The sequence below is a fragment of the Nicotiana sylvestris genome, chromosome 3 (assembly GCF_000393655.2).
Source record: "Nicotiana sylvestris chromosome 3, ASM39365v2, whole genome shotgun sequence".
NCBI lineage: Eukaryota > Viridiplantae > Streptophyta > Magnoliopsida > Solanales > Solanaceae > Nicotiana > Nicotiana sylvestris.
In genome coordinates, this window is record NC_091059.1 from 154,347,090 (window position 1) to 154,366,816 (window position 19,727).

The 19,727-nt window shown below is 39.3% G+C and overlaps 1 non-coding gene across 1 annotated transcript; it reads left to right on the forward strand.

Annotated features, from left to right (window-relative positions):
• The first annotated feature begins 19,376 nt into the window (after positions 1-19,376).
• LOC138888876 (U4 spliceosomal RNA) lies at positions 19,377-19,528 on the forward strand. Its single transcript, XR_011406445.1, has one exon. It is a non-coding gene; the product is annotated as a U4 spliceosomal RNA (small nuclear RNA).
• The last annotated feature ends 199 nt before the right edge of the window (positions 19,529-19,727 follow it).

Sequence of the window (19,727 nt, forward strand, 5' to 3'; positions counted from 1 at the left end):
TTACTGAAATTACCAAACTACCCCTGAACGTACTACAAATTTACCAAACTACCCATCAGCTATAACACATCAATTAATCAAACTTAACCAAAATATAGACAATATGATCAATTTCTAACAATGTTCAAACAACAATATGAACACGGATGAACATCATAACAACAATATCACATGAACACGATTTTAACAATATTTCAACAACAAATCACATGAACACAAATTGAACAACAAAGAACAACTAAAATTTGATTGAACAATATTTTAGCAACAAACAATCCTATTTTCGGATTCAACAACTACAACAAACAAGTATATTTAGATTTCTAACTTCAATCATATTGAACTTAAAATCAATTCTAACAACATTACAACCAACAATTCCTATATTAAACTTTATGAGATAAATTCAAGAAATAATCACAAATGGTAAACAAGAAATCAAGCTATACAAATTTCGGATTCAAGAACAAACAAACATAATATGAACATGAATTAAATCTAAAAATAAAAACGATGGATTCAAATGATTAAAACCAACATACTTCCCTTATTACAACTAAATTCTTTAGACAAATAACAAGATCGACGAAGAAACAATTATGAACTTAAACTTGAACTTAACAATATTAACAATTTCTAACAATACATAAACACATGAAACAAATTGAAGAAATAGTTAATTAAATTTCAATTTGAATCTAACAAACATCAAACTAACAAATATTCACTTAAACAATAATACAAACATGAAATGAATATGAAAACAACTAATTAAACTTCTATTTTGAAATCTGAAAATTAATTTAACAAAGCACATGAACATGAACAAACTAGAAAAATGATTTCAACGATGAACAACGAACAAAACAAGAATTGAATTCTTTAACGATTTTAACTTCGAGAAATATAAAAACGAAATATGGACAAAATAAAACTCAAAAACAACTAACCGAAAACGACATACGTACGGACTGTTTTGACGACCCAAGCATCGAGCGAATGACGATGAACTTGGATGGAAACAATCTGTCCGGAAACGAATCTCGCACCAAGATAACTTGACGTCGAAGACGACCACGAACGGACGACCAAAGAAGGTGGTCGTTTGGCATCGTTTAAAAATGAAAAATGGCAGCCCGTCACAAGCAGAAGGCAGCAGCAGCTCGATTAGCGAAGAAGACGCATCTACGGCAGCCATGGATGGAGGTCGAAGCTCGAGCTTTGACGAAGAACGGAGAAGATGAAAGCAACCACCATGGATGACGATGGCAGAAGCTGTGACGGGCAGTCGCGGGGAGCTTGGTGTTGAAGATGATGAGCGCGATGCAGCAGCTCGGAGACAGAAGTAGTCGCGGAAATCTCAACTGTGAGCTTTCATGGTGGAGCTCGACGGATTGGTTGTTGGTTCGGTCGCGTTTGGAGGTCGTTTGGTTGAGCCGGGGTCGTGAGGGTGACGTGCGTGTGTGTGTGTGAGTGTGACGTTGGGCAGCCATGGTTGAGCTTTGAGGGGGAAGCCATGGATGACCTTGGAGAAACTTGAGGAAGAAGAAGAAGAAGATAGGAGTGGGGGCGGATGACTTCTTTTTTAGGGTTTTTTCTTCTTTTTTCTTTTGTTTTGTGTTGTAAAATGTAAGACAAAGGGGTTTGGGTCTTTTGGATTATGGACTGGGTCGACCCAGTTCGAAATGGACTGGGTCGTAGGGAAGATTGGGCCATTTTTTGGGCCTGTGGCTTGAAATCGAAGAAGAGGCCCAATTCCGACTTTCTTTATATTTTCGCTCTCTTTTCTTCTTTTATTTTTCTAAAACTAAATTATAAAAATACTTAAACTATTATTAAGAACTAAATTAAGTTATAAAAGCGCAAATTAACTCCCAATAACAATTAACGCACAATTAAGTATTAATTAAGCATAAAATTGTATATTTAGACATTAAATGCTAAAAATGCAAACGATGCCTATTTTTTGTAATTTTTAATTTTTGTAAAACAAATTCAATTACTAACAATTGTAGAATTAAATCCTACATGCAAAATGTGACATATTTTTGTATTTTTTATTAATTTAGCAAATAAATATGCACAGACAAATACAAATAATTATTCAAAATATCACAAAAATTGCACACCAAAGAAAAATTATTTTATTTTTTGAATTTTCTGGGAGTAATTCTCATATAGGGCAAAAATCACGTGCTTACAAGTACTCCAACTCAGTGAGTAATAATCATAAATAAAGACTGAAAGCAGGAAATCACGTACGGCACATTGCATGCTATAATGAAACAGTAAAACCGTTAAAACAGTGAATCAGTAAAGATGCGAATAATCATATAAGTTCAATTTAAACTTCAGGAAACACCTTTTCAACAATTAAACAGATAAATGACAGACAAATGAGACAGATAAGCACATAAAGGCTTTTGCCCCTCGGGCACAATGTCAACAATACCAGCCCCTCGGGCTATCTCTCACATCACAATGGGTACCCGCGCTCACTGGGGTGTGCAAACTCCTGGAGGGGCCCCTTACGGCCCAAGCACAATATCAAGCCATCTCGTGGCATCATCACTAGGCTTTCGGCCGCATATCAACAAGCCACCTCGTGGTGTATATATCTCAGGCCCTCGACCTTATAATCATAATCAGTGTTTCTTCAAAAATAGGTCATCGGCCTTACTCAGTGAAAATCCTCACAAGACACTCGGGCAATAGCAAAACATGATTCTCGGCTCAAAATATCATTTAAAAGATCATTTACGTGTTAAAACAGAGTAAACATGGTTGAGTTATGAAAACAGTAGAATATAGCATGACTGAGTTTAAGTATAAAGTCAAAACAGTAAGGAAATATCAATAAAATCCCCTAAGGGTTAAAATAATTGGCACGAAGCCCAAGTATGGCATCCAGCCCAAATAATGATGATAGAAAATAGATTTCAGTCAAATACGCGGTAAAATAGTCATTCAGGACGGACTAGGTCACAATCTCCAATAGTGCACGACCTCACGCTCGTCATCTAGCATGTGTGTCACATCAATATAGCACAACGATGTGCAATCCGGGGCTTCATACCCTCAGAACATCATTTACAATCATTACTCACCTCAATCTGGTCAAATCTCTAGCCTGTGATGCCTTTGCCCCTGGAATAGGCCTCCACTCGCGTTGAATCTATCCAAAATCAGAATCACGGCGTCAAAATATGCTAAAGGGATGAAGCTCAATCGAAAATAATCAATTTACAACAAAAATCCAGAAATTACCAAAACCCGACCCCCGGGACCACGTCTTGGAATTCGATAATTTTTACATCAATAGATTTCTTATCTCCCCACGAGTTCATACATATCAAAAGTTCTGAAATCCGACCTAAAATGATCTTTCAAATCCCCAATCAAATGTCTAAGTTTTCAATCCCTAATTTCCCCAAACTTTGATCCTTAAATTCCATAAATTACAAGCCTAATCCGTGAAAAAATACCATAGGAACGAGTTTTAGGTACAAAATCCTTACCTCAATGAAGTTCCCTTGAAATCCCTCTTCAAAATCGTCCAAAAAGCTCCAAAGTCGAATCAAAAATGGTGAAAATAGCTCAAAAATCGCGAAGGACACAATTTATACCTTCTGGCCCAGGCATTTTCGCATATGCGGTCAATGCACTGCATCTACGGTACCGCTTTTGCGGTCAAAAAGCCACTTCTGCGGTTTCTCACTTAAACGCTTACTTCCGCTTCTGCGATGCACTAGCCGCATCTGCGCCTTCGCAAGTGCGGTCCTACAACCGTATCTGCGGTTCCTGCCAAATTCACCAGTTTCCGCTTCTGTGACCCCTCTTCCGCATATGCGGCATCGCACCTGCGGTCCCCAATCCGCAGGTGTGGAAATACCAGAAGCAGCAAAAATCTACAGCTCACCAAAAACTCCAACTCTTCGTCAACCATCCGAAATTACCCTGAGGCCCCCGGGACCTCAACCAAAAAACACCAACATATCCAAAAACCTTATTCAAACTTGTATCAATCTTCAAAACACCTCAAACAACATCAAATCAACCAAAACATATCGGATTCAAGCCTAAGTTTCCAAAATCTTTCGAATTATGCTTTTGATCAAAAACCCAACCAAACCACGTCTGAATGACCTGAAATTTTGCGCACACATCCCAAATGACACAATGGAACTACTTCAACTCTCGAAATTCCATTTCGACCCCTATATCGAAATCTCGCCTACCAACCGGAAATCGCCAGAATATCAACTTTGCCAATTCAAGCCTAAATCTACTCCGAACCTCCAAAACTCATTCTGATCATGCTCCTAAGTCCCAAATCACCTCCCGAAGCTAACCGAACCATCGAAACTCACATCTGAGCCCTCTAACACATAAGTCAACATCCGGTTGACTTTTCCAACTTAAGCTTCTTGAAAAGAGACTAAGTGTCTCAAACCTTATCAAATCCTTTCTGAACCCGAGCCAACCAACCCGGTCACACATAGAACCGATAGACAAAGCAATAAGAAGCAGAAATGGGAAAAAACGGAGCGGCAACTCATGAGATGACTGGTCGAGTCGTCACATCCTCCCCAACTTAAACAAACATTCGTCCTCGAACGAGTCAAGAAACATATCTGAAGCCTCAAACAGGTGAGGATATCTGCTCCGCATCTCCCGCTCGGTCTCCCAGGTAGCCTCCTCCACGGGCCGACCTCTCCACTGCACTTTCACTGAAGCTATATCCTTTGACCTCAACTTTCGAACCTGACGCTCCAAAATAGTTGTTGGCTCCACATCATAAGTCAAATCACCATCCAACTGAACTATGCTAAAATCCAGAACATGAGACGGATCCCCAATATACTTCTGAAGCATAGAAACATGAAATACCGGATGCACACTCGACAAGCTGGGTGGTAAAGCAAGCTCATAAGCCACCTCCCCAATCCTCCGAAGCACCTAAAATGCCCTATGAACTGAGGACTCAATTTACCTTTCTTCCCAAATCTCATGACACCCTTCATGGGCGAAACCTTCAACAAAACCTTCTCACCAACCATGTAGGACATATCGCGAACCTTACTGTCAGCATAACTCTTCTGCCTAGACTGCGCGGTACGAAGCCTCTCCTAAATTACCTTTACCTTTTCTAAAGCATCCTGCACCAGGTCTGTCCCCAATAGTCTAGCCTCACCCAGCTCGAACCAACCAATTGGAGATATACACTACCTCTCATACAAAGCCTTATATGGAGCCATCTAATTACTCGACTGGTAGCTGTTGTTACAAGCAAACTCTACAAGCGGTAGAAACTGATCCCATGACCCTCCGAAATCAATGACATAAGCATGCAACATGTCCTCAAATTTCTTAATAGTACGCTCGGACTGCCCGTCCGTCTGAGGGTGAAAAGTTGTGCTCAACTCAACCTGAGTACATAACTCTCGCTGCACCGACCTCCAAAACTACGAAGTAAACTGAGTGCCCCGATCTGAAATAATGGAAACTGGGACACCATGCAAACGAACAATCTCCCGGATATAGATCTCTGTCAACCGCTCTGAAGAATAGGTAGTACACATAGGAATGAAATGCGCGGACTTGGTCATGCGATCCACAATCACCCAAATAGCATCGAACTTCTTCAAAGTCCGTGGAAGTCCACTACAAAGTCCATAGTGATCATCTCCCACTTTCACTCTGGAATATCCATCTGCTGAAGCAGACCACCCGGTCTCTGATGCTCATATTTCACCTGCTAACAATTGAGACACCGAGTTATAAATCCCACAATGTCTTTCTTCATTCTCCTCCACCAATAATGTTGCCACAAATCCTAATACATCTTCGTGGCACTCGGATGAATAGAATACCGCGAGCTATGGGCCTCCTCCAGAATCAACTCCCGAAGCCCATCCACATTGGGCACACATATCGGGCCCTGCATCCTCAACACCCCATCATCACCAATGGTCACATTTCTAGCATCATCATGCTGAACTCTGTCCTTAAGGACAAGCAAATGCGGATCATCATACTGGCGATCTCTGATGCGATTATATAAGGAAGACCGAGAAACCACACAAGCCAATACCCTAATGGGCTCCAAAATATCCAGCCTCACGAATCGATTGACCAAGGCCTGAACATCTATTGCAAGGGGTCTCTCCCCAACAGGACTATACGCCAAATTCCCCATACTCACCGCCTTCCTACTCAAGGCATCGGCCACCACGTTGGCCTTTCCCGGATGGTACAAGATAGTGATATCATAGTCCTTTAGCAGCTTCAACCACCTCTGTTGCCTCAAATTGAGATCCTTCTGCTTGAACAAGTGCTAGAGGCTATGATGATCAGTAAACACCTCACAAGACACACCATACAAATAATGCTCCAAATCTTCAACGCATGAACAATGGAAGCCAACTCCAAATCATGAATGTGGTAGTTCTTCTCATGGGGATTCAACTGACGAAAAGCATAAGCAATAACTCTACCCTCCTTCATCAATACACACCCAATACCAACTCTCGAAGCATCACAACATACGGTATATGAACCTGAAGTTGATGGCAAAACTAACACTGGAGACGTGGTCAAAACTGACTTAAGAATATCCGAGTCCCTGATCTTCAACTGGTGATAACCTGAACAGAGATCAGTATTGGAGAACACACTCGCTCCCTAAAGCTGGTCGAATAAATTATCAATGCGAGGCAAATGATACTTGTTCTTAACTGTTACATTGTTCAATTGCCTATAATCAATGCACATCCTCATAGTGTCATCCTTCTTCTTCACAAATAGAACTGGCGCACCTTAAGGTGACATACTAGGCTGAATGAACCCCTTATTAAGGAGTTCCTGAAGCTTCTCCTTTAACTCCTTCAACTCCGTTGGTGCCATACGATACGGCAGAATAGAAATGGGCTGAGTGCCCGGCACCAGGTCAATACCAAAATCAACATCCCTATCTGGTGGCATGCCCGGCATGTCTGAAGGAAACGCATCGGGAAAATCCCTCACAACTGGAACAAAATCAATATTGGGAGTCTCTACACCGACATCCCTCACAAAGGCTAGATACAAAAGATAACCCTTCCCAACCATACGTTGGGCTTTCAAGAATGATATTACTCTACTGGGAACATAATCAGTCAAACCTTGCCACTCAATTCGTGACACACCCGGTATAGCAAATGCGATTGTCTTGGCATGACAGTCTAGAATAGCACAACATGGAGATAGCCAATCCATGCCCAAAATGACATCGAAATCCACTATACACAATAATAAAAGATCCACCTGGGTCTCCAGACCCCCAATAGTCACCACACACGACCGGTACACACTAGGGGTGGGCATTCGATATTTCGGTTCGGTATTTAAGAATTTCGGTTCGGTATTCGGTTTATCGATTGTGTATACCAAATACCATACCAAATTATTTCGGTACGGTTTGGTATTTCTTGTTTTGGTTCGGTATGGTTTCGGTACGGTTTCGGTTTAACCAAGACCCATTCAGATTGTTTCATTTCAGTAATTTAACCAAAAAAATTAGAACAATGGGAGTAATATCTGCCCGTAAACGAGTCCATGTAAATTGATTCAAGTGAAAGTAGCTAGCTCTTCAGCTACCACACACCATAGACAAGTAGACAATGGTTGATAGTTTGACAAACCCTTAAATATTTTGCGTGTCAGTGCCCTTGGGAAAGTGGGTTGAACAATATCATGTCAATAAGCAAGGAATACCATGGCCATGACAATATTATGTATCAAATATTCCAAGAAACAGCAGTATGCACAATTCAAAGGCTCAAAGATGCAACAAATGCAACACCTAAATAGCTCATCTACTGGCTGCATTACCAATTAACAGATGCAGATGCAGCAGTCTTAACCAACAGATGCAGCAGGAGTCTAATCAACAGATGCAACAGCTTAACAATATCTTTCCAACAGATGCAGCAGCAGTCTAATGTAACTGCAGCTAAGCAAAAGCTAAAAAATCAAAAGGCAACAACACATGCAGCAGTAGTATGCACACTTCAAAGGCTCAAAGATGCAACAGATGCAGCACCTAAATAGCTCATCTATTGGCTGCATTACCAATTAACATATGCAGATGCAGCAGTCTTAACCAACAGATGCAGCAACAGTCTAACCAACAGATGCATCAGCTTAACAATATCTTTCCAACAGATGCAGCAGCAGTCTAATGTAACTGCAACTAAGCAAAAGCTAAAAATTCAAAAGGCAACAACACATGCAGCAGCAGTATGCACAATTCAAAGTCTCAAAGAGGCAACAGATGCAACACCTAAATAGCTCATCTACTGGCTGCATTACCAATTAACAGATGCAGTCATGCAGATGCAGCAGTCTTAACCAACAGATGCAGCAACTTAACAAAATTAACAATAAAAACAATAAATTATCAAGGTGCAACAGATGCAGGCATGCAGCAGTCTTAACAAAATTAGCACTTATACTTTCTTGATGAAGCAATAGTCTTTGTGCTCTTAGTGCTATTATGTATAAACCAGCCGCCAAGAAAACTGTCAGTACTCAGTATACCAAAAATTCCAACAGCTGAGAATAATCCTTGTCCTACTACTAAACAACTTTCCTTTGCTATTTCCCAATTTTTTAGATGTCCAGACTCTACACTTAGCCCTATTAGTAACAATATCTCTGCAACAGCAAAAGAAACCCTCAGCTTGCCAAACAAGAGTGTTGAGAGAATCAGAATGAGGATCCCAATAAAGTATATGAGGAGGAGTTTCTTTGCTCACAATAATCAACAAATATGTGCTCAATCACCATGGCAATAGCCAGAGCCAAAAATGCAGCAGAAGCACACAGTAGAGGTGTTTTCCCACTACCACTATATGTGCATTCATTTCTCCCTCCTCCTTTCCCACTCAATATCACCTGCAATTTCCATTTAACATAAGTATTTTTCAATCCCAATATGCAACAATTCACTGTTCTAAAAGATGTTTTTAACTAAAATTGGCCTTCTTTCATGAACATTTCCCTGTTTTTAACAGAAATTGTGGTACATCTTTTTGAGAGAAACTATGTAGCATAATTTAACTTCTTACAAAAATCAGGTCACCTAAAAGATAACGATAAAGTAAATTTGAAATATAAAGTAAATTACATGTTGCAATATGTTAAGACATACTTATAGTATACAGTTCTTTTACACCATCTGCGTATATAAGTTAAATACGAAAAAGAAACCTACTTGAGAATGCGTGGCTTCGGCAATGAGGGAGAGAATGAAGCAGAGGAGGCCAAGAAGTATTGACAAGACTATAAGAAATGCACCCATTTTGCTACCTAAATTGGTACCAGGGCGACTTGGTGCAAGATCTGCATGAGTCACAGCAAAAGTATTAAGATTCCAGCAAGAGATGATTATAACTCTTTTCACATTCTGTTATCCTTGTGAAATATTCCTGAAAGAAACTAAGATTTCAATAAGCTAACTTATTATGACTCTAGCAACCAACAACCATAAGAATGTCACAACAAAGAAGACTAACAGTGAATTCACTCAACTGTCATCATCCTAAAGTGTCTATCACAAGAAAAATACAAGGAAAGTTCTAAAATTCAGACCTAAACAAAGTAATCATATGGTAAGCCTAACACATAGTCGTGTACTCACAACTGTTATTATACAAGCAAATTAATTAAACAGCATGAACGTGATACAGATGATATTTGCCTACTAAAGGGAAAAGCTCGAAACAACAGTTCATTCAATCAGCAGTACAACCAAAAGAAAACGAAACATACCTTTGAAATTGAAATTGAATCGAGCTCGGAACGCTGGAACAGGACAGCAGCATCTTCGACACTTCGTTTGCCCGAAATTTGTGAGGAGTGAGGAATCAAATCGAGCTGGGAATCGCCGCCTATAACCCTAAATTAGTTTGATGCAGAAAATCAGAAATTAAAACTCAAAAAAAAACTCAGAGAGTAGTCGAGTACTGGTATGAGATCATGAGAATGAGATGAGACTTACAAAAGTAGTGAAGTTAACTGGTGAAGATGTGATGAGACTCAAGCTCGAATGTCAACTGGTCGTAACTCGATTCGCATACTGATATCCTAGAGTCGCAGTCGATTCTCGTCTTCTTCTTCTCGTTCTCGATGATATCTCCTAAGCAATAAGCACTGAAGGCTGAAGCAGTAAGCAAACCCTATCTCGATGATATCTCCCACTGGGCAAACGAAGTGTCGAAGAACACTAGTGTCTGATAGGGTAATCGTCTAATCGATTATTTGAGGCTGAAGATTGGGCTTGGGTTGGGAGTTGGGGGAGATGGGCCTGGGTGGGAGTGGGACGCGGCTGGGTGTGGGTGTGTGGCCGTGTGGGCCTATAAAATAGGTAATTGGGTTTGGGCTAAATTTTGATATTTCGGTTTACCGAAATAGTTAAATTATAAAACCGAAAACCGAACCGAAATACCGAAATACCGAAAATACAGTACCGAATTAGACCGAAATACCGAAAAAACTGAAACCGAAATACCAAATTAATTTGGTTCGGTTCGGAATTCGATTTTTCGGATTTTATGCCCACCCCTAGTACACACGGTCTACAATAGCAATATCGCCCACCGGGGTAGATACATGAATAGGTGAAGCAAGAGACTCACGGGGCGTACCTAAATAACGAGCAAAGTATGATGACATATAAGAAAAGGTGGAACCGGGATCAAATAATACAGAGGCATCTCTGTGGCAGACTGAAACAATACCTATAATAACAACATCGGAAGTAATAGCATCGGGTTCTAGTTGGAAGTGCATAGAAATGGGCTTGACCGCCACCTGATCAACCTCCCCCTCTAAGGAGACCTCTAGCTGACTAACCTCCACCCTTAGCTGACTGGGTGGGTGGTGGTGAAGTAACTGGCACTGAAGCCGATGACTGACCCTTTTGTTGAGATGAACTCACAAGACGATGAGGGCACTGCCTCCACATATGACCCATCTCACCACACTCATAACAACTCCCAGGTGTTGGAGAAGGGGACTGAAGGAAACCCCTCGCACCAGAGTGACTAGCAGATGCACCTGGCATAGAAGAGCTCTGAACTGATGGAGCACGGGACGAACTCTAAGCTGGAAGGGCACTAATTGATGACTGACCCTAATGAGAACTGTGAGAACCATGACCCGATGACGCCCCACGATAACCTGGGCGAGCTGGCTGAGCATGCCTGAATGGACGGCCTCTGCCGTGCTGAAACTGACCTCTCAAAGTAGCACCACTATAGCTACCAGATCCTCGAGGCCTCTTGGCCTCCCTCTCCTCTCGCTCATGGCGATGAATAAACTCAATCTCACGGGCAATATCCATAACCTCCTCGAACGTAGCACCAGTCACCCTCTCCCTGGTCATGAGAATACGAAGCTGATAAGTAAGTCCATCAACAAACCTCCTAATCCTCTCTCTATCTGTCGGAACCAACCAAATAGCATGACGAGCTAACTCGGAGAACCTCATCTCATACTGCGTCACAGTCATCTCTCCCTGACGCAACCACTCAAACTCCCTACGCAGCTCCTCTCTGCGAGACTACGACATATACTTCTTTAGAAAGAGAACGGAGAACTGCTGTCAGGTAAGAGGTGTTGCACCAACAGGCCTACGCATCTCAAAAGTCTCCCAACAAGTGAAGGCAGCTCCAGAAAACTGATAAGTAGTGAAAGCGACCCCGCTGGTCTCCAGAATACCCGCTGTATGAAGCATCCTCTGACACTTATCTAAGAAACCCTGGGCATCCTCGCCCCTGCACCACTGAAGGTCGGAGGCTGAAGTCTACCAAACCTCTCCAACCTACGTTGCTCATCCTTTGGCATGGAAGGAACTACATAGTCTTGAGCAGCTGCAACCGGCTGGGCTGGATGTGCCCTTAGCGTCTGAAGTCCCTGCACAACCTGCTCAGGTGTACGAGCAGCGGGAGTTTGAGTGCCTCCCCCGGCCTGAGAAGTAGTTGCGGCTGTAGTGACAAAAACCGCCTGAGCTAGGCCCGTGCAAACTGCTAGTATCTGAGCCAAGGCCTCCTGAAGACCCGGAATCACAATGGGCACCTCTGGTGCCTGAGCTTGTGCTGCTGGAGCGTCCATAACTGGAACCTGATCCTGAACTGGGGCGGCTGGTGGATCTGTAGGTGCTACCCTAGCTGTTGTGCGGGCCACACCTCTGCCCCTACCGCAACCACGATCGCGTCCTCGGCCTCTAGTGGCCACAGCTGGTGGTACTGGTGGTTGTCCATCCTGACCGGTAGCGCGTGTCTTACCATCTATGAGAGAATAAAATAACAGAAGTTTAGTATTCGGATTAACAGATTCGCACGACAAGAATTTCAAGAATATGAAGTTTTTCTAAAGGTTCTGCAGCCTCTCGAGGATAAATACAGACGTATCTATACCAATCCGCGAGACTCTACTAAACCTGGTCATGACTCGTGAGACCTATGTAACCTAGGCTCTGATACCAACTTGTCACGACCCTAACCCGGACCCGGTCATGATGACACCTCTCGTGAAGACAAGGCCAGCCGACACTTTCCATTTCACTTTTTAAGCAATTAAATAATAAGATTCAAGTCTAAAGCATGATAAAATAACCCTAGGTTTAAGCAGTCAACAATACAAATATGCGGAAGATCAACCCAACACAGCCCGATACTGGGATGTCACTAGTTATGAGCATCTACCAATCCTAATACAAGTCATGAAAAGTCTATAAGCTATTACAAAATGTCTGATAAGAGATAGAATGATAAAAGGGGAGAAGCACGGGACTGCGGACGCCAAGCAGCTACCTCGTGGACTCCGAAATCTGCCGGGAGCTCTCAACTCGCACTAGCAGGATCCGCAACGCCTGAATCTGCACATGGCGTGCAGGGAGTAAAGCGACTCCAATTCAGTGAGTAATAATCATAAATAAAAACTAAAAATAGGAAATCACGTAAGGCGCATTGCATGCTATAATAAAGTAGTAAAATCATTAATACAGTGAATCAGTAAAGATACGAATAATCATATAAGTTCAATTTAGACTTCAACAAACACCTTTTCAACAATTAAACAAATAAATGACAGACAAATGAGACAGATAAGCACATAAAGGTTTTTTCCCCTCGGGCACAATGTCAATAATACCAGCCCCTCGGGCTATCTCTCACATCACAATGGATACCGCACTCACTGGGGGTGTGCAGACTCCTGGAGGGGCCCCTTACGGCCCAAGCACAATATCAAGTCATCCCGTGGCATCATCACTAGGTTCTCAGGCTCATATCAACAAACCACCTCATGGCGTACATATCTCAGGCCCTCGGCCTCATAATCATAATCAGTGTTTCCTCACAAATAGGTCCTCGACCTTACTCAGTCAAAATTCTCACAAGCCACTCGGGCAATAGCAAAACATGATTCTCAGCTCAAAATATCATTTAAAAGATCATTTATGTGTTAAAACAGAGTAAACATGGTTGAGTTATGAAAACAGTGGAATATAACATGACTGAGTTCAAGTATAAAGTCAAAACAGTGAGGAAATATCAATAAAATCCCCTAAGGGTTAAAATAGTTGGCACGAAGCCCGGAACCCAATTGTTGTTTTTTGGACTAAAAGTACATTAATAAGTGTAAAAAAAAGTTACCTTTCTATATATAACGTCCAAATACAAGACGTTATACTTTAACGGTAACTTTCGCTGTTAAGGTATAGCGTATTGTGTTTAGACGCTATATAGCCTGATGATTTGACTGACATATATAGCGTTCTGAATTTATACGCTATTCGTATAGCATAAAAAATGCTATACCTGACTTTTACTAAACCAAAAGGGAAAGAAAGTCATTTACTAAACCAATTAAACAATTGCATGACGGTGATCCGTCCAAAAAGCCTGGGGTAGTAACACAGTCTTTCCCCAATCCAGCTATTGCTTTCATTCCTCCTTCTAACTTCTTCCCCAGGGTCCTCTGTGGACCTCTTCTGCAAAAGAGGAAGAGAGGCCCTACAATAAAGAGCAACAACCATTTAATCAAAAGAAGAAAAGCAAGTTTTAGGAATAAAGTCTGCTCACAATAATCCACATATCAATCTGAAATCAGAAAAATAATATCTGGCAGTAGTAGGCGATCAAATTAAATGGAACAGTCATTTGATACACATGTATAGAAAGGGCCAAATCACATATGCTGGCAGTTAAAGCACTCAAAATATGCCAACTTTATAGTTATAATAACTCAAATCGTTTAAGCAATGTATATGAATAATAGACAGTATCTGCACCTAATTCACTACCTTTATATCTTAATTCTGCTTATGCAGCAAACACTAGCAAAAACATTCAATATGAGGCTCATACAGAAATACCAACCAAGACACAAAAAAGAAGAAGGAAATAAAATCTGGGTATTACATGATAATAAAAATATGACCCAAACAACTTATATTCCATTCAAAACAACATAATGCATCACACACAAATCACAGACACATGAAATCAAGATAATGATTGTAGCACAAACCATGCAAATTACAGAGCTAAATCCAGCTCAAGATTCATAGACTAATTCAAGAAAAACGAAAAAGTTTGCAAAATAACAAGAAAAAATTAATCTTTTAATAGAAAAAAATGGTGGGGTTGAAATAAAGAAAGAACCTGAAGCTGGGAAAATAATAGGAATTGAGAACTTCAAGAAAAGTCATGTATTATATTGCCAAAAGTCAGGTATAGCGTTTTTTTTGTACGCTATATGAATAGTGTACAGATTCAGAACGTTATATATGTCAGTCAAATCGTTAGGCTATATAGCGTCCAAATACAAGACGTTATACCTTAACGGCAAAAGTTACTGTTAAGGTATAGCGTCTTGTATTTGGACGTTATATATAGAAAAGTAACTTTTTTTACACTTATTAATGTACTTTGAGTCCAAAAAAATAACAATTGGGTTCCGGACTCCAAGTATGGCATCCAACCCAAATAATGATGATAGCAAATAGATTTCAGTCAAATATGCGGTAAAATAGTCATTCGGAACGGACTAAGTCACAATCCCCAACAGTGCACGACCCCACGCTCATCACCTAGCGTGTGCGTCACATCAATATAGCACAACGATGTGCAATCCGGGGTTTCATACCCTCAGAACATCATTTACAATCATTACTCACCTTAATCCGGTCAAATCTCTAGCCTGCAATACATTTGCCCCTCGAATAGGCCTCCACTCGCATCGAATCTATCCAAAATCAGAATCACGGCGTCAAAATATGCTAAGGGGACGAAGCCCAAGCGAAAATAATCAATTTACAACACAAATCCCGAAATTACCAAAACCCGACCCCGGGCCCACGTCTTGGAATTCGATAATTTTTACATCAATAGATTCCTTATTTCCCCACGAGTTCATACATATCAAAAGTTCTGAAATCCGACCTCAAATGTTCCTTCAAATCCTCAATCAAAGGTCTAAGTTTCCAAGCCCTAGTTTTCCCAAACTTTAATCCTTAAATTCCATAAATTACAAGCCTAATCCGTGAAAAAATACCATAGGAACGAGATTTACGTCCAAAATCCTTACCCTCAATGAAGTTCCCTTGAAATCCCTTTTCAAAATCGTCCAAAAAGCTCCAAAGCCGACTCAAAAATGGTAAAAATAGCTCAAAAATCGCGAAGGACACAATTTATACCTTCTAGCCCAGGCATTTTCGCATCTGCGGTCAATCCATCGCATCTGCGGTACCGCTTTTACTGTCCAAGAGCCGCTTCTGCGGTTTCTCACTTAAACGCCACTTCCGCTTCTGTGATGCACTAGTCGCATCTGCGCCTTCGCAAGTGCGATCCCACAACCGCATCTGCGGTTCCTGCCAACTTCACCAGTTTTCGCTTCTGCGGCCCGTCTTCCGCATATGCGGCGTCGCACCTACGGTCCCCAATCCGTAGGTGCGGAACAGCAAAAATCTGCAGCTCCCCAAAAACTCCAACTCTCCGTCAACCATCCGAAATCACCCCGAGGCCCCCGGGACCTCAACCAAAAATACCAACATATCCAAAAACCTTATTCAAACTTGTATCAATCTTCAAAACACCTCAAACAACATCAAATCAACCAAAACACATCGGATTCAAGCCTAAGTTTCCAAAATCTTTCGAATTACGCTTTTGATCAAAAACCCAACCAAACCACGTCCGAATGACCTGAAAGTTTGCACACACATCCCAAATGACACAACGGAACTATTGCAACTCTCGAAATTCCATTCCGACCCCTATATCAAAATCTCTCCTACCAACCGGAAATCGCCAAAATATCAACTTTGCCAATTCAAGCCTAAATCTACTCCGAACCTCCAAAACTCATTTCGATCACGCTCCTAAGTCCCAAATCACCTCCCAAAGCTAACCAAACCATCGGAACTCACATCCAAGCCTCTAACACATAAGTCAACATCTGGTTGACTTTTCCAACTTAAGCTTCTTCAAAAGAGACTAAGTGTCTCAAACCAACCCGATCACATATAGAACCGATAGACAAAATAATAAGAAGCTGAAATGGGGAAAAACGGAGCGGCAACTCATGAGACGACTGACCGGGTCGTCACATTCCCTCTATTTCAATTTGTTTGAACCTTTGGAGTATGAGGGTCAAGTTTTAATTTTCGGTGTGAATTCGGACATAGATTCTATAAGTTTTTTGAAATAAAATTTACACATTTAAAAACTATGAAAAGTACTATAATTCAAAATAGTTAACAATCAAAATATTTAAAAATTATTTGTAGAAAATATGGTCATAGAAAACCTTATTTGACTTCCCAAATAGTAAATAGATTTTACATGCCTATACACTATTTTAAATTTTATTACCAAAACTGTCCATGTTTTGTTATTTACGCGACCTACACAAGTTTTATCTATAAAATATATATCCACCTTAAAAGGATCTCAATTCATTATTAGTGCCTTCAATCAAGGGATTTACAGCTTGTTTGGATGGTTGTTACGCATTGTTTCATAATGTATCGTATCATACTGTATTGTATTGTATTGTATTGTTTACTAAATATAATGTTTGGATAGATTGTGTCGTTTGCCATCGTTTCATGATATCATGCACCAGCAATATGAAGAATAAACTTGCAATATTATAAAGAAAAATTATGATACAACGTAAAACTACTATATAAAAAGATAGGGTAAATGATAAAATAAAATAATTTAATAATAATAAAGGGTGAGATTGAGAGAAAAAGACAAGGTAACGACGCTACCATACCAAATCGGTCGTTACATAAAGTGGCACATTTCATCGTTATGTAACGACAGATTTAACGATACGATATAATAAAATTTAAATAACAATCAAAACAAATATCGTATTTAAAGTAACAATACGATACGATACAATGGGTAACAATCATTCAAACAAGCTTTTAGTTACACCTTTTTTCTTTTTTTCTCCTCTTTCCCCTTTTCTCTCCGGATCTTCCACCCTTACAGCAATTTAAGCTAACTACTATATCCCTTGACTTTAGTTTCCTAATATTTTTTAAGCCTATCAAATGTGGTTGTGACTCTAATCATGTCATAGTAAATATATTTTCTCCTTTTCTCTTTCACTTTTACGTTAAAAAAAATGTCCATATTGCCACTGTTTCAAAGGCGTGCTGTTTCAATATGACTTGAAAAAAAATTTAAAGAATTATATATATGTTTTAAACTAAAAATAATTGATAGACATATAATATATAATTATACATAATTAGTAAATAATTTACATATATCGACTAAAAAAGAAAAGTGTGAATTTAAGTGACTATTTTTGTAATAACCCCTTGAATAAACAGACCACATCGTCCCAAGAAAAAATAAATAGACCACATCGTTCAATTTCTCCTCACTTTTAAATTCTAATGTAAAGGAATACGTCTTTTCTGTTTTTCCAAATCACTCGAAATAAAGTTTTTCTTCGGATAAAGTTTTTCCTGTTGTGTTTACAACTCATATGCAACTTTCATATATTATTTTCGCTCAGTTATATACAACTACAATATCATACCACTTAAATATAATTTGTATACAAATTTTATACAATATATTTTTTGTATATTTTGTATTTGATTTATACATAGTAAAAATAAATTTTATACAACTAATTATATATTATACAACTTATCTATAATTTTCATACATTATTTCTACTCAGCTATATACAACTACAATATCATACCACTTAAATATAATTTTTATACAAATTTTATACAATATGTCTTTTGTATATTTTGTATCTGATTTATACATAGTAAAAACAAATTTCATACAACTAATTATATATTATACAACTTACCTACAATTATAGATTATTTCTACCATGTTATATACAACTACAATATCATACAACTTAAATATAATTTTTATACAATATTGTTCAACTTTCATACAATATTTAAATAAATAAATAAATATAAACAACAGAATTCAATTTTTCTACAATTTTAATGCAATTCGTAAGTATAATGTATGTCATGTCTTCTTCTTTTTCTTCTTCGGGTTTTAATCTGAAATTCAGCCAAAATCAAGTCTTATCTTCATCAAAACACCCTCAAAATTGAGATATAAACTCTAAACCATATTCCCAGTTGTTTGCAACAACACTCAATCGAAACAAATAATGGTTTTTGAAAACCAACATTTGAATTCAAAGCTTAAAAGTTTTTTAATGGTTGTCAATGGTGGAATTACTGCTCTCTTTTCCTTTGCTTTATATTACTGGAATTAGGGATTGAGAGATAGAGAGAGACGTAGAGAGAGAGAATAAGGATGGAAAATAATTGATTCCTAATATAAAGAGATACTCATTTAATTCTTAAAGTGTATATAATTGGTAAATTTGTATATAGGATGTAATTAAATTAAAACTTGAGTAGGGGGGTAATAAAATTTCTAATAGTATATAGGTATGTAAAAATCCCAATAGTTAAATAGGTTAATTCTTTTTAAAACGGAGGGAGTATAATTTTAGCATAAGTAATATGTTAACATAACCACCCCTAATTTAATCTTAACCATCATACTAGAACAGTTCATATCATCTTAATTTCAATTTGGTTTAAACATGTTCTCGCCTTATGCCATGTAATTTGAAACAGATGATGTGTAGAGACAAAAAGTTAGTCCAAAAAACTTGAAAACCATAATAAAGTGCTGGTTTAAATGTCACAGTTTTGCTCAGAGGGTTGCCAATATCCCATATCGGTAATCCATGAAAAAGCGGATCAACTGGGTCCTATATTATGCAAAGCCGGTGGTTAGTTTAAAACCATCTTTGCGCTTGGGGCAATGACGCAGCTAGTGAGGTTCTAACCGAGGCGCGTCTATTGCTGGTTGAAAACTATTTCCAAACCCCCTCTTTGGCCTGGGTTCACCCTTGGCCGTGGAGAATTTTTGGAAGGGCTCCCTTTGGGGTTTAAGCCCTACAATTCTTAGTTCAATATTTTGACGTGGTATTTAATTTCCGTAATGATATAATTACCGTTGTTCCTAAAGGAACAAACTTGGCTCTACATTAGTTATTATGAAGATCAGTGAGATTAATAGGAAACTGGACCAAGTTATTTTACTATTTTAAGAAAAAATGAATTCTATTTTAGGAGGGATAAGGTTGTTGATATA